The sequence below is a fragment of the Heterocephalus glaber genome, unplaced genomic scaffold (assembly GCF_053883595.1).
Source record: "Heterocephalus glaber isolate CG9 unplaced genomic scaffold, H.glaber_assembly_v1.0 deba00001461, whole genome shotgun sequence".
Taxonomy (NCBI): Eukaryota; Metazoa; Chordata; class Mammalia; order Rodentia; family Bathyergidae; genus Heterocephalus; species Heterocephalus glaber.
Window position 1 is genome coordinate 8305236 of NW_028258308.1, and position 13138 is coordinate 8318373.

Here is a 13138-nt window from a genome sequence, read left to right on the forward strand (position 1 = left end):
TGAATCTTTAACTGGGACTTCCTTTGAAGTTCAGGGGATCTAGTCACCAAAGTTCACCTCTGAGATATGGTGGGAAACCAGAAGCAGAAGTGTTAAAATGCCAGTGGAGATGATTTGTAATTTGCTTCTTCACAATCACGCTCCTGAAGCTTTTAGGTCATTTCCACTTTATGGCGTTTCACTTAAAATATAATGTGAACATTATATAAAAGTCACCCATTTTATTTTCAGTGAAGAGATCATAGTACATATTGAGAAGATAGTTTTCTGTAGGGCAGAGGGAAAATGAATCATTCATTTTTCTTCTGGAACAAACTATGTAACAATTTCCATATGGCTGCTTTGTCCAGTTGCCCAACAGTCATGGCAGGATGACAAAGAGGAATATGACAGTCTGGTCACTAGACTCTAATGTGTCCAAGACCTATATTGGGGGATTTGTGATAATTACTAATAATTAACATTTCTAGACCCTAGAAAAATTTTACAATATCACAATCTCTAGACATGGGTTTGTGAATTCTGCATTTAATACTATCTTTCCAGCTATTTTTTATACACACTAAAGTGTGGGATTTGGTGCCTTATGAGTACATTTTTTTTAAATAAGGAAGGCATTTATGAAGTTTACTTTCTCACTTCTTTGAACTCAGGAAAAAATGGGAATTTATATCTTTGAACAAAAAAGATACTAAAGAAAGTTTTACTAAATTAAATTTTGGTACACTCTTCCCTTCCAGTTAAATTTTTCCCATGGTCAATTGCAAGAAAGGAGACTTCTTCCAAAACTTAGACATTTATGAGAATATCCTAAGGATTGCTTATAGCAAAACACATTCAAGGTAATCATAAAGGACATTCTGAACTCTGGCCCCACATTACTCACAAAGAAAGTAGGTTTGGTGGCAAATTGCAGTTAAAAGTATAGTTAGACTGTAGTAAACCTTTGGAAAGATGGTGGTGGTCACACATACATGGGTGTACTAAGCTATTTGTCTGTGCCAATCAAATGTGAAATGTGTCCAAACAGAATATAATTGGGTGCCTTGACATAACTTAGTCAAGAAATGCCCTATACTCCTGAGAAAGTTGGTAAGTGGCTGAGTTTGGAAGTTAGTAACATTTTAGCCTGAGTCAATGTCCCTATTTTTGTAATATCCATTTAAACTCAAGATTGTGTACACTCATTCTGTGGAACTGCGGATCTATATTTGTCTCATTAATTTGGAGGTAATTCTTTTGTGATCTTACTCCAAGAACTGGAGCTTGATTCCATGCTCAAACTGTTCATTAATCCAGTTGCTTCCTCCAAGTTCTTGTCTCAGTGTTCTTACAGATACGGCAGAGATCCTCACAGTGTGGCATTTACAGGACAAGGAACTGATTCTTATTTCTGTCGGAAAACCTACCATGAAGTTTGGAGTCTTTCTCTTATCAGAGTCTGAGGCTCAGAGTAATATGATTACTATCTCTCTTTCACCAGAATTATTGGAGATGGCAGGCATGCATATTGGAATCTGGAAGGTGTCTGGTTCACACTGTTTTTAAGAATGATTTTGTTAGAGAGCAGAAGGTGTTTTGCAGGAATTGCAGGGTGGTCTAGAAACAGGGTTTCCACTAGATTGTGATGGCTAATTAAGGTGTCTTGAGGAAGTGAATTTTAAACTGAACCAGAATGCCAATTAGGGAACAGTCACCTGAGGTTTAGAGGGAGGGACCTGAGACAGGAGGAGCTGCCCTTGTAAAGATCTTACAGCAGGAGCCACTGTGTCCAGTTTGAGGGACAATGAGCAGTCAGTGCCCCTGGAGTCAAGCCCAGCAGAGGAGAGAGACATGATATGAAATCAGACTTGTAGGCAGGCAGCAGACAGAGAGATTCTGGGTAAAGAATCTGTCTTTATTTCCTGCAGACATTTGAGAAGCCATGGAAGAGATTTAAGAATTCAGGTCATACACATGTGATATGTATATGTACCAATTCTCCAAGATGAATGTTATTATATATCACAAACATACACCCAATAAATGAAACCAAAAGAATTTAGGTCATGCACTTTTGATGGAATGCTTTACAGCTTGATACAGCATAACTTTTTTTCTCCTTTTCATTCCCATTTTCTTACTTCCTATGTTAATATAGAAATCATATAAAATAAATTAGAAATTTAACAATATGGCCATGTCATTCAGCTTTCTATTCCTGTGACAAAATACCTGAGATAATCAACTTGCAAGGAGGCTGTTTATTTTGATTTGTGGTTTCTGCCCCTGTGGCAAGGCAGAATATCACACAGGGAACACATAGTTGAGAAAGCTGCTCACTTCAGGGCAGGTGCAAGCAAAAGCTTCCTCTTTCCCATCCAGGGCATGCTTCTAGTGACCTAACTTCTTTCCCTTGGGTCTCACTTCCTAATGTTTCCACCAGCTCCCTACAGAGCCATAGGCTCAGGACCAAGCCTTTGACATATAGGCTTTTTGGGGACACTCACAGTCCAAACTACGGCACCCACTTTCCATGATAGCTTTCTTTTTTCATGATTCTTAAAAACTCCTCTTGCTCCCACTCCTCAGATGTTTTTTATCAGCCGAGTAAATTACTTTTGACAGCTCAAAACTCACCTGCGTCTTGCTTTGCCTAAGCATACCCTGGTTCTTTATGCATTATCAAAGCTTATTACACAGGCACTTACTATGACAGTTTTCATATTGTATTGTCAGTTTGATTTTATTTGTATCTTCTTCACTACTCATAAAATCCTCCTCTGAATAACAGAATTTTGTACTTTTATAAGAATATATTTTATTTCCATAGGTCTTACGAATGTAACATGATGCCTGACACACAGTTAACATATAATAAATGTTGGATGACTGTTGAGAGTTCAGCTGACTTATAAGTGAGTAGCAGAGCTGGGAATGAAACTGATGTCTAGATTTACAGAGAGAAGTTCTGGGCGGAAGTACTTGATCTGGTGAAGCCATTGAACATCTGTCATCCCTATGGATATTGTACATGTTCTAATTTACAAGGATCTATATCAGGGCTTCAAAATGGATGAGGTAAAACATAAAAATCTCTGCCACCAATGTCACGCTTGGACTGGTAGCCTTCATTGAGGTAGCCTGATCTTCATCTCAGTGTGCCATACATATATTAGTATTTTCTGCATGAGTCATTTGTTGGAAAATAATTGACAAGGACCACATACCTGAATGGGAACATACTGGGTAATACTGAAGAGTTAGAAGGCTCCTTGCATGCATGAGTTGAAACAACTTTATGTCTCCATTTAGCTAAAAAGCTGCCACGTGGATATTTTTATTTACTTAGGCCAAAATACAGGATCATAATTTTTCCCTGTGCAAATACCTAAAATGGCTTTGGTTTAAAATAAAAATGTTAATTCAGAGTCATTGAAAATCATTGAAAATCAAACTGTCAATTACAGTTTTAAAAATTGTTACAGTTATCTCTGATTTATATTGAACAGGCTAAAGAATAAAGAATTTTGCTCTGATTGCATGAAAGCAAAGGAAATGGAGCAGAATTAACTTTGGCTTTGTCAGATTAGTTTATTTTTGTCAAAGTTAACATTCATGATGGTTCAGATTGGTTTCAATTTGAACAACACAAAGGGTTATGTTGCATTTTCCCAACACTCCATTGTAAATGAACAAATTTCACATGTAGACAATTTGTAGAAATCTCTGTGTGTGTTTAGTTATTGAGAAATCTTATTAATTCATGGCAATTCTGTGCAAAGAAAACACCTGCATTAATAAAAAACCTCACAAATTATTTTATTAGTAAAGGCCCTTATAAGAATTTCTTTAATGGTAGCAGTGTCTGCATTGTATTCCTTTTATTTTTTAAAAATTTTTTTATTCCTACAGGAAAGAAGAAAAACAAGCACACCAAAAAGAGTCCATTTCTTACAAAGGAAAATGCATTCATAATGAATAAGGAAATAATTCAAAGATACAACTACTGTGAATTCAAAAGTTATACACAAAACTCAGGAAACATGAGTGCACTATTTTCATATTTTGAATTGTTAGTAAAAGTCTTCAACATGTGAGATTTAACCAATTCACTCAAACCTATCTTGTAGCAAAAAAAGTGAATAACATTCTAAATAATACAATGGATAAACATCATCAAAATAGGGTAAGTGCTCTATGGCTGTGATTAGGAGTCTCTTGAAGTCTTTGGAGCATAAACATCACATCATATTTATCAAAAAATTATCACAGGAAAACGGTATATTCAGTTTCATTAACTCTAAGAAGCCATCAGTCATAAGATGCATCCTAGTTCAGAAATGTCACAGTGTGAAAAAATGACACGAGATTAGTGAAATATAGCATATATTTTTCTCCAAAAATGAGATGTAAGAGAAAGAGAACATATGAGTATATGTATTTATTCATTTGAGAAAAGAGACCAATTTTAGAATCTAACATTTTAAATTACTTCCATATTTAATATGATAAAAACCAATTAAAAGTCAGAGCATTTGAGTTTTTGCAGTTATGATTTAAAAAAATTGTTTTGTTTACAGGAAAAATAATCTGACTATGTCTTCCACCAAACTATAAACAGAAAACTTATCCTATAAATTATGCTCTATTTTTGCAATATTATAAATATTCTGTATTGGTGAAAATAAATAGAAAATAAAAAACAATATACTTTATTTTCATATTCACTATAGGACTCCACATGTATGTCTGTAATTAATTACACTCAAAAAACCAAATTGCACCACAACACCACCATTAGGGACTTCAGATTGTAGATGTTGAAGTTTTTCTTAATGAAACAAGATACCATTGCTAGATACGTAGAAACATGGCTGGACTCTAAGAACAGCCAACACTTCTTCATAGACTTAGAGTGCGATAGAAAATATTATAGTAACAGAGTATCATGATATTTTCTATTTTCCAAGCCTAACCATAAGGCCTATTAAGTCACAAACCAGAGCACAAACATTAAGATATACTGACAATCTTGTTGCTGTATATGACAGAAGAGTCAATACGTTAAAAAAATTCTTTACTTTTTTTTAAGACTACTTCTTAGGTTTTTTGGAATTTCATGTTCAATGTCCATTGCCTCCTTCAGAGACTATCTGCGAAGGTTTGGTAAATATTGCAGTAAATAAATAAAAAGGGCAGGAGTAGGTACCAAAGCCAAAAGGGGCAGATCCTGCTCAAGTTTATTCACTCTGGAAATGGAGATTATTCCATAGCCATGAAGTAACCAGTGGAGAACTATGAGTCTTTTCTTCCTGACCAGAGAAGATCATAGCAGTTCTGTTTCAGAAAATGACATGTACATAGCCAGAGTAACCAAAGATAACACTAATAGAATATACGGGAGGGCATAATATAAAAGGCCTCCACCAACTGTCTGAAGAGCAGTTAATATCGGGAAGAAATAAAGCACAGATAAATATTTTTAAATTGGTCAGACTTCCCCAACCCACACACGATCTTCTCATAAGAAGGAGACGGAACAGCATCATCGACACCAAGCAGAAAGCAGCATAAATAAACATGATGGTGTAGAGCAGGTACACAGTTTCATGAGTACAGTGCACCGTGGTGATGTAAACTGGACTTGGGCTGTAAAGTATTGTGTGCCAGTCTGAGAGTGCCAACCAATGTAGAGAAACAAACCTATGGGGTTGCTCATGAGCATGGTGATGACAGCTGACATACTGCATGCAAACAAGGCAGTGATGTGCAGGAATAGAACACTGGGACTCTTTCTCAAGTACCATTTGAGGAAAAAATGTAAAACAAGAGGCAGCGTAGCCATGAATCCAAGGTAGAGTCGATCATAAAGTTCTGGAGACAGTGCAAGGCTGACAGTACTTTTGTTCTATGCCTTTTTAGGCAAACTCTACATTTTCCATATATTTCAGTTGAACCATTTTTATTTTTTCTATTTTCTGTTTTTTGTGTAAATTTTTTTATTGGTACATTTTAGGTATACGTTTACATTTATCATTGGGTGCTTATACTTGTAAATGATGTATCTTGTTTCTTATTTTTTTCCCATTCCCTGTCCTCCCTTTACCCCCTCCACCCTTCCCCTATTTACAAACACTTTGTTTCCATTTTTCCTTTCTCATCATTTTTCCTTTCCCTTCTTTCCTTTCCCCTTCCCCCTCCCACTTCCCCTACCACTTTGGACCTTTTCTTCCTATTTCAAATTATCAATTATTCATTTTAATCATTTTAATCTGTATTTGCACTGTCAGTTTCTCACACCAGACAAACTATTTGGTATTTACACATGTGTGTCCTATTTATTTCACTTAAGAGTATAGCCTCAATATGCATCCATTTAGCTACAAATGTCTCTAGTTTCTCATTCTTTATGGCTGAGTAGTACTCCATTTTATTAAAAAACCCACATCTTCTTTATCCAGTTTGCAGTTGATGGGCACTTGGGCTGTTTCCAAGCTTTAGCTATTAAAAAATGTGCCACTATGAACATGGGTGCACATATATCGCTGTGGTATGATTCTTTTAAATCTTTTGGGAAGATACGCAGCAAGGGAATAGCTGAGTCAGAAGGGACCTCTAGTCCTAGTTTTTTGAGGTATCTCAAGAACTGATTTCCACAGTGGTTGCACCAGTCTGCACTCCCACCAACAATGGAGAAGGGTTTCTTTCTCTCCACACCCTGGCCAGCATTTGTTATTGGTGGAGTTCTTGATAGCAGCCATTCTTTCTGGGATAAGGTAGAATCTCACTGTTGTTTTCATCTGCATCTCTTGAATGACCAGTGATGTTGAATATTTTTTCATATATTTATTTGCTGCTTTTAATTCTTTGTCTGAAAAATGTCTGTTCATTTCAGATTGGGTCTTTAAATTTGGGGGCTTTGATTTTTTTCAGTTCTTTATATATTCTAGATAGTAGACTTTTGTCTGAGGCATAGCTGCTAAAATTTTTTTCCCACATTGTAGGTTGTCTCTTCGCTCTGTTGGTGGTTGCAGTACAGAAGCTTTTTAATAAGATGAGATCCCAGTTGTTGATTCTTTGTGCTAGTTCCTGTGCTACTGGGGTTTTGTTCATAAAGTCTTTTCTTATGCCAATGTCTTCAGGAGTTCTACCTAATTTATCTTCCAGCAAGTTTAGGGTTTCTGTTTTAATATTTAGATCTTTAATCCACGTTGATCTTAGTTCAGTGCATGGTGATAGATGTGGGTCTAGTTTTAATCTTTGGCAGGTTGAAATCCAGTTTTTCCAACACCATTTATTAAATAGTCTATCTTTCCTCCAGTGAGGGTGGTTGGCTCCTTTGTCAAAGAAGAGGTGGCTGAGTACGTCTGGCATTGTTTCTGCATTTTCTAACCTATTCCACTGATACTCAGGTCTGTTTCATCACCAGTACCATGCTGTTTTTATCACAGTGGCTTTGTAGTATAGTTTCAAATTGGGGATTATGATACCCCCTGCCATGTGTCTGTTGCCTAGAATTGCTTTTACTATTCTAGGTCTCTTCTTGTTCCAAATGAATTTTTGGATTGCTTTCTCTAGTTAGGTGAAATGCATTGCTGGAATTTCAATCAGCATTGCATTAAATCTATATGGCAGTTTTGGAAGTATGGCCATTTTCACTACATTGGTTCTTCCTACCCAGGAGCAAGGGATGTCTTTCCATTTTCTTATATCCTCTTTGATCTCTTTTTTCAGAGTCCTGTAGTTTTCTGTGTAGAAGTCTTTTGCTTCCTTTGTTATGTTGATCCCTAGATATTTCATTTTTTTGGATGCTCTTGTAAAGGAATTGTTTTCCTAATTTCTCTCTCAGTGAGTCTGTTATTTGTGTACAAAAAGGCTATTGTTTTTTGAGTGTTGACCTTGCATCCAGCTACTCTACTGAATCTGTCAATTAAGTCTAGATGTCTTTTGGAGGAGTTTTTTGGGGTCTTCTATGTAAAGTATCATATCATCAGCAAATAATGAGAGTTTAACTTCTTCTTTTCCTAGCTTTATTCCTTTTATTTTTTTCTCTTTTCTAATTGCTGTGGCTAATGTTTGCAGAACTATATTGAACAGGAGTGGTGATAGTGGTCATCTTTTTCTTGTTCCTGATTTTAGTGTGAAAGTTTTCAGTTTTTGACCATTTAGTATGATGTTGGCTGTTGGTTTTTCATAGATAGCCTTAATTAGGTTGAGATAAAGACCTTCCACTCCAATTTTCTATAGGGTTTCTATCATGAATGGGGATTGGATTTTGTCAAATGGTTTTTCTGCATCTCTTGAGATGATCATGTGTTTTTTGTCCTTGACTCTGTTAATACAGTGTATTACATTTATTGATTTACATATGTTGAACAATCCTTGCATCCCTGGGATAAATCTGACTTGGTCAGGGTGTATGATCTTCTTGATGACTCTCCTCTGTATTCTGTTTGCCAGCATCTCAGTGAGGATTTTTGCATCTATGTTCATTAGCGAGATTGGCCTATAGTTCTCTCTTTTGGTTGGGTCTTTCCTTGGTTTTGGAATCAAAGTAACACTTGCTTCCAGGAATGAATCTGGAAGTATTGCTTCCCTTTCAGTTTCCTTGATGAGTTTAAAGAGTAATGGCAATAGTTCTTTTTTAAATGTCTTGCAGAATTCAACAGTGAAGCCATCAGGACCTGGGCTTTTCTTTGTTGGTAAATTTTTAATTACATTTTCAATTTCACTCATTGTAATTGGGGTGTTTAGAATTTCTATATCTTCTTCATTTAACTTTGGCAATTCATATGTATCTAGGAATTTGTCCATTTCTTCGGTTTTCCATTTTATTAGAGCATAGGTTCTCAAAGTAAGTATTGATGATCTCTGGATTTCTGGTGGCTCTGTTGTGACTTCATCTTTTTTTTTTTTTTGCAACTCAGGTCCTTGCACTTGCAAGGCGGGTGGTTTATCTTTGTCATTCTTAATCACATGCATTTTAGCCTATTCTTTCCTTTCCTTTTTTTGATAAGGTTGGCTAAAGGTTTATTGATTTAATTTATTCTTTCAAAAAACTAACTCTTTGATTCATTGATTTTTTTGTGTTGTTCTCTTAGTCTCCATTGCATTGATTTCTGCTCTGATCTTTATAATTTCTTCTCTTATACAAGCTTTGAGTTTGTCATGCTCTTTTTTTTCTAGGAGCGTGAGGTTCAGCATTAGGTTGTTTATTTTAGCTCTCTCTGTTTTCCTAATATGGGCATTCACTGTTATGAATTTCCCATGTAGAACTGCTTTCATTGTGTCCCATAAATTCCTGTATGTTGTACTGGCATTATCATTTACTTGTAGAAACTGTCTAATTTCTTCTTTAATTTCCTTTGTGACCCATTGGTTGTTCAGGAGAGTGTTATTCAATTTCCATGTGTTTGTGTGGGTTTTGAGGTTTTTTTATGCTATTGAATTCCAATTTTATTGCACTATGATCTGATAATATATAGGGGGTAACTTCAATTCTTTTACATTTACTTGAACATGTCCTATGAGCTAGCACATGGTCTATTTTGGAGAATGACTTGTGTGCAGCCAAAACGAATGTGTATTCTGAGTTTGTAGGGTGGAACACTCTGTAAGCATCTAAGTCCATTTGTTCAATAGCTTGGTTCAGTTCTAGAATTTTGTTGTTGAGTTTTTATCTAGATGATCTATTTGTGACAGTGGGATATTGAGGTCCCCCACTGCATTTGTATTAGTACTTATTTGGTTTTTCATATCTTTTAATATTTTTTGTATAGTTGGGGACATTCATATTTGGTGCATATATATTTAGGATTGTCATCTCTTCCTCTTGGACTGTTCCCTTCGCAAGGATGTAGTGACCATCTTTGGGTCTCTTAATTAGTTTTGGTTTGAATTCTACTTTGTCTGCAAAAAAGATTGCTACCCCTGCTTTTTTCTTGGTTCCTGTCACTTGGAGAACTGTTTTCCATCCTTTCACTTTCAGTCTATGGATTTCCTTTTGAGTTAGGTGTGTTTCTTGTATACAGCATATCACTGGATTTTGCTTCTTAATCAATTCTGTCAGTCCATTTTTTTTGATTAGTGAATTGAGGCCATTAACATTGATAGTTATAATTGATAGATATTGACTCATCTTTGTCATGATGTTTTACTGTTGTTGGCTCTTTTATTTCTTATTTTTTCCCCCTTTCTCTTTAGTTTCTTACCTTGCCTGGTGGCTTCCCTCTGTTGGGCCTCATGGATTTGTGACCTTCGTTGTTTTTCTAGGATATTGTTTAGAATTGTTTGGAGTGCTGGTTTGGTGTTGATGAAATTTCTCAGGTGTTCTTTGTCATGGAGGTATCTAATTTCCCAATTGATTTTGAAAGATAATTTTGCAGGATACAACAGTGTAGTTTGGAAGTTATTTTCTTTTAGGGTTTGAAATACTTCACTCCAGGCTCTTCTTGACTTGAGGGTTTGTGTTGAGAAGTCTGTTGTGATTCTGATGGGCTTTCCTTTGTAGGTGTTCTCTGCTTGTAGGATTTTGTCCTGTTTCTGAAATCTTGATTATTATATGCTTAGGTGTAGATTTTTTTTGATCATGGCTAGTTGGAGTTCTATATGCCTCACTTATCTGAATGTCCAATTCTCTACCTCTGTCTGGGAAGTTTTCAACTATTACTTCTGTGAACAGTATTTTTTATGTCATTTGTACTTTCTCTTGCTTTTTCGTGGACTCCTGCCAGTCTTATGTTATTCTTCTTTGCATCATCTAGCAGCTACTGGATTGAATTCTTGTGGTCCCTTACTATTTTGAAGAAATCTCTATTTTCATGTTCACTAACCGCAAGCCTATCTTCTACATCTGATATTCTATCTCCACATTCCCTTAATCTGCTATGATTACTTTCAATGAAGTTTTTAATTTCCTCTGTATCTGTTTGAATCTGTTTCATGGTTTCTATTTCTTTGTTATGCTGGGCATTCGTGGCTTCCAGCATGGTTCTGAGCTCATCATCTATTTCTTTATGTTTCTGTTCTAGAGCCTCTAATCATGTCTTTCACTCTGCTCACCATCTCTACAGTTATCTGGGAAATTATTTGTTTTGAATTTTTCTAGAATCTCATTCATCTGTTTTGTTACTTCCTGTGCTATCAGTTCAGGATGTCCAGGTGGTTGTTTATCATATTTTTCCACCTCATTTCTCCTAGAATTTTCCTTTTGTGGGGTGGAAGTCTGAGTTTGTGCCATGCTTAAATGTCTTCTAATTCTTGTTTTTGGTACTGTCCTTGGTTTAATTACTAGGTTGATACTTCAGAGTATTGTAAGTATCTTTGTTGCTTGTATTTAGAACCCTTATGGAATGATTGCTTCTCAGAGGTGTCTTCCCGATATAGCTGGTCTTTAGGTTTTGAGTCTCTAATGACTCTGATGCTATCTTATTTTCATTATACTGGGAAGGACAACAGATTAGATCAGTCACAACACCTTAGCCCAAGTGATACAATCAGAAACACCATAGCCTCTAGCACAGCTTAGAAAATGATAATTTGTGGTAGTTATTAATCTATCACCTTTAACTGTGTGAATTAAATCAAAGTCAAGGACTAGTGCAACATATGTTTATACTGAATGAACTCTTCAATATAGCAACTTTGCCCTTCAGGATGGGGAGTTAGGAGTTGGGGAGGGAGGGATAGATCAGTAGAAGGATAGGGAAAGGTTAGCAGTGAGGCCAGAGGACACAGGAAGATCATGCAAACTCTAAGATACTCTTGAAGACAAGAGGAAAAGACAGAATGAAAGAACAAAGATGAGACCAGAAAACCTAACAGCTATAGGAAGGCTAGAAACTGTATTTATTTTCCTTTAAAACTAATGACAATCAAGAGAAGGAAAAAGAGAATAAAAGAAAAATAAGGAAGAAATTTGAATTAGGGCCTGAACAGGAACAAAAAGGGAGATGATGAACAACATGGGATAGTGAGAGAACAAGAGAAAGAGAGAGAGAGAGAGAGAGAGAGAGAGAGAGAGAGAGAGAGAGAGAGAGAAGAGAAAAGAACGAAAAAAGAAGAAAAAAATAAAAATTGGAAAAGAGTAGAAAAAATTAAAAATTAAAAATAAGAGCAAAAAATTTTTTTGAAAATAACAAATAAAAAATAAAAATGAAGGGCCTCCTTCAGGTTATGTCTCTGCTGGCACAATAAACAGCATGGGCAGCAGTGTGCAGACATAAGTTAATGAGTCTCAGCAAGCCAGTACCAGACCCATGAGATTCAGGGAAATTTCTGGTTGCAAGTCCCTAGTTGAGCTCTCTGTCCTCCTGCAGGGCTGAACTCTGCAAGGTTCTACTGCAGGTTCCAGCTGCCCTTCCCCTGAAGATAGTCCATTTTCCAATGGGAGGTGATGATCCCTCCAACTTACCAAGTACTGTGGACTCATGTGCCTTTATTGCATAGATTCTCTTCACTTTTCCAGTGGGCTTCAGTTTTCATCAAGGAGCCTGAGAGAGGCCCTCTTTCTGTTCATTTCTGCTTTATCTTCTGGAGCTCAGGACAATGGCCTTTATAACCCCTTATGCCTCTGTAGTGTGTAATCAGGTAGCAGCACAGCCAGGAGGCCAGAGGTGGGGGTGGGGGTGGGGCTGCAGGCACTGGTTGCTGGGGGACAGGGTGCCGGGGATGGAGCAAGACTCCGTGGGGCGCCACGTGGCCAAGGCCCTCACCATCCCAGTTGAGCTATTTTTAAATAACGTGGTCTTAGCACAGTAAAGTCCAAGGAATGGCGATTAAATATCTACAGCCATCCACCTATCACGAGCCTGCCAGCAGGGGCTCTGGGATAACTGGACCCAAGGGCAGAGCCCCGACATCCGGACCACAACCTATATTCCTTTTCAAAATGAAATTTCTTCCACTGACATGTTTTTCTCTAATGAGCTGATAAAAGCTATGAAGTTCTAAAAGTAAGGATAAACTTTTAAGTGCTTGCTGATATTCTTCCACAAATATTGATATAATCAAAATGTATTTTTGAGTGAGATATTTTCTTTCTAGAGATAATTATTCCATATACCAGAACTTATTCAATTAGTGTAGAGCTCCTAATTGAGTGTGACATGGTAGGAATATAGTTTTTAAATTCACAAATACAGTTTTGTAGATGAAA

The 13138-nt window shown here is 36.5% G+C and overlaps 1 pseudogene; it reads right to left on the reverse strand.

Annotated features, from left to right (window-relative positions):
* Positions 1 to 5105: 5105 nt before the first annotated feature.
* Positions 5106 to 12776, reverse strand: LOC101712991 (JNK1/MAPK8-associated membrane protein-like; annotated as a pseudogene).
* Between the last annotated feature and the right edge of the window lie 362 nt (positions 12777 to 13138).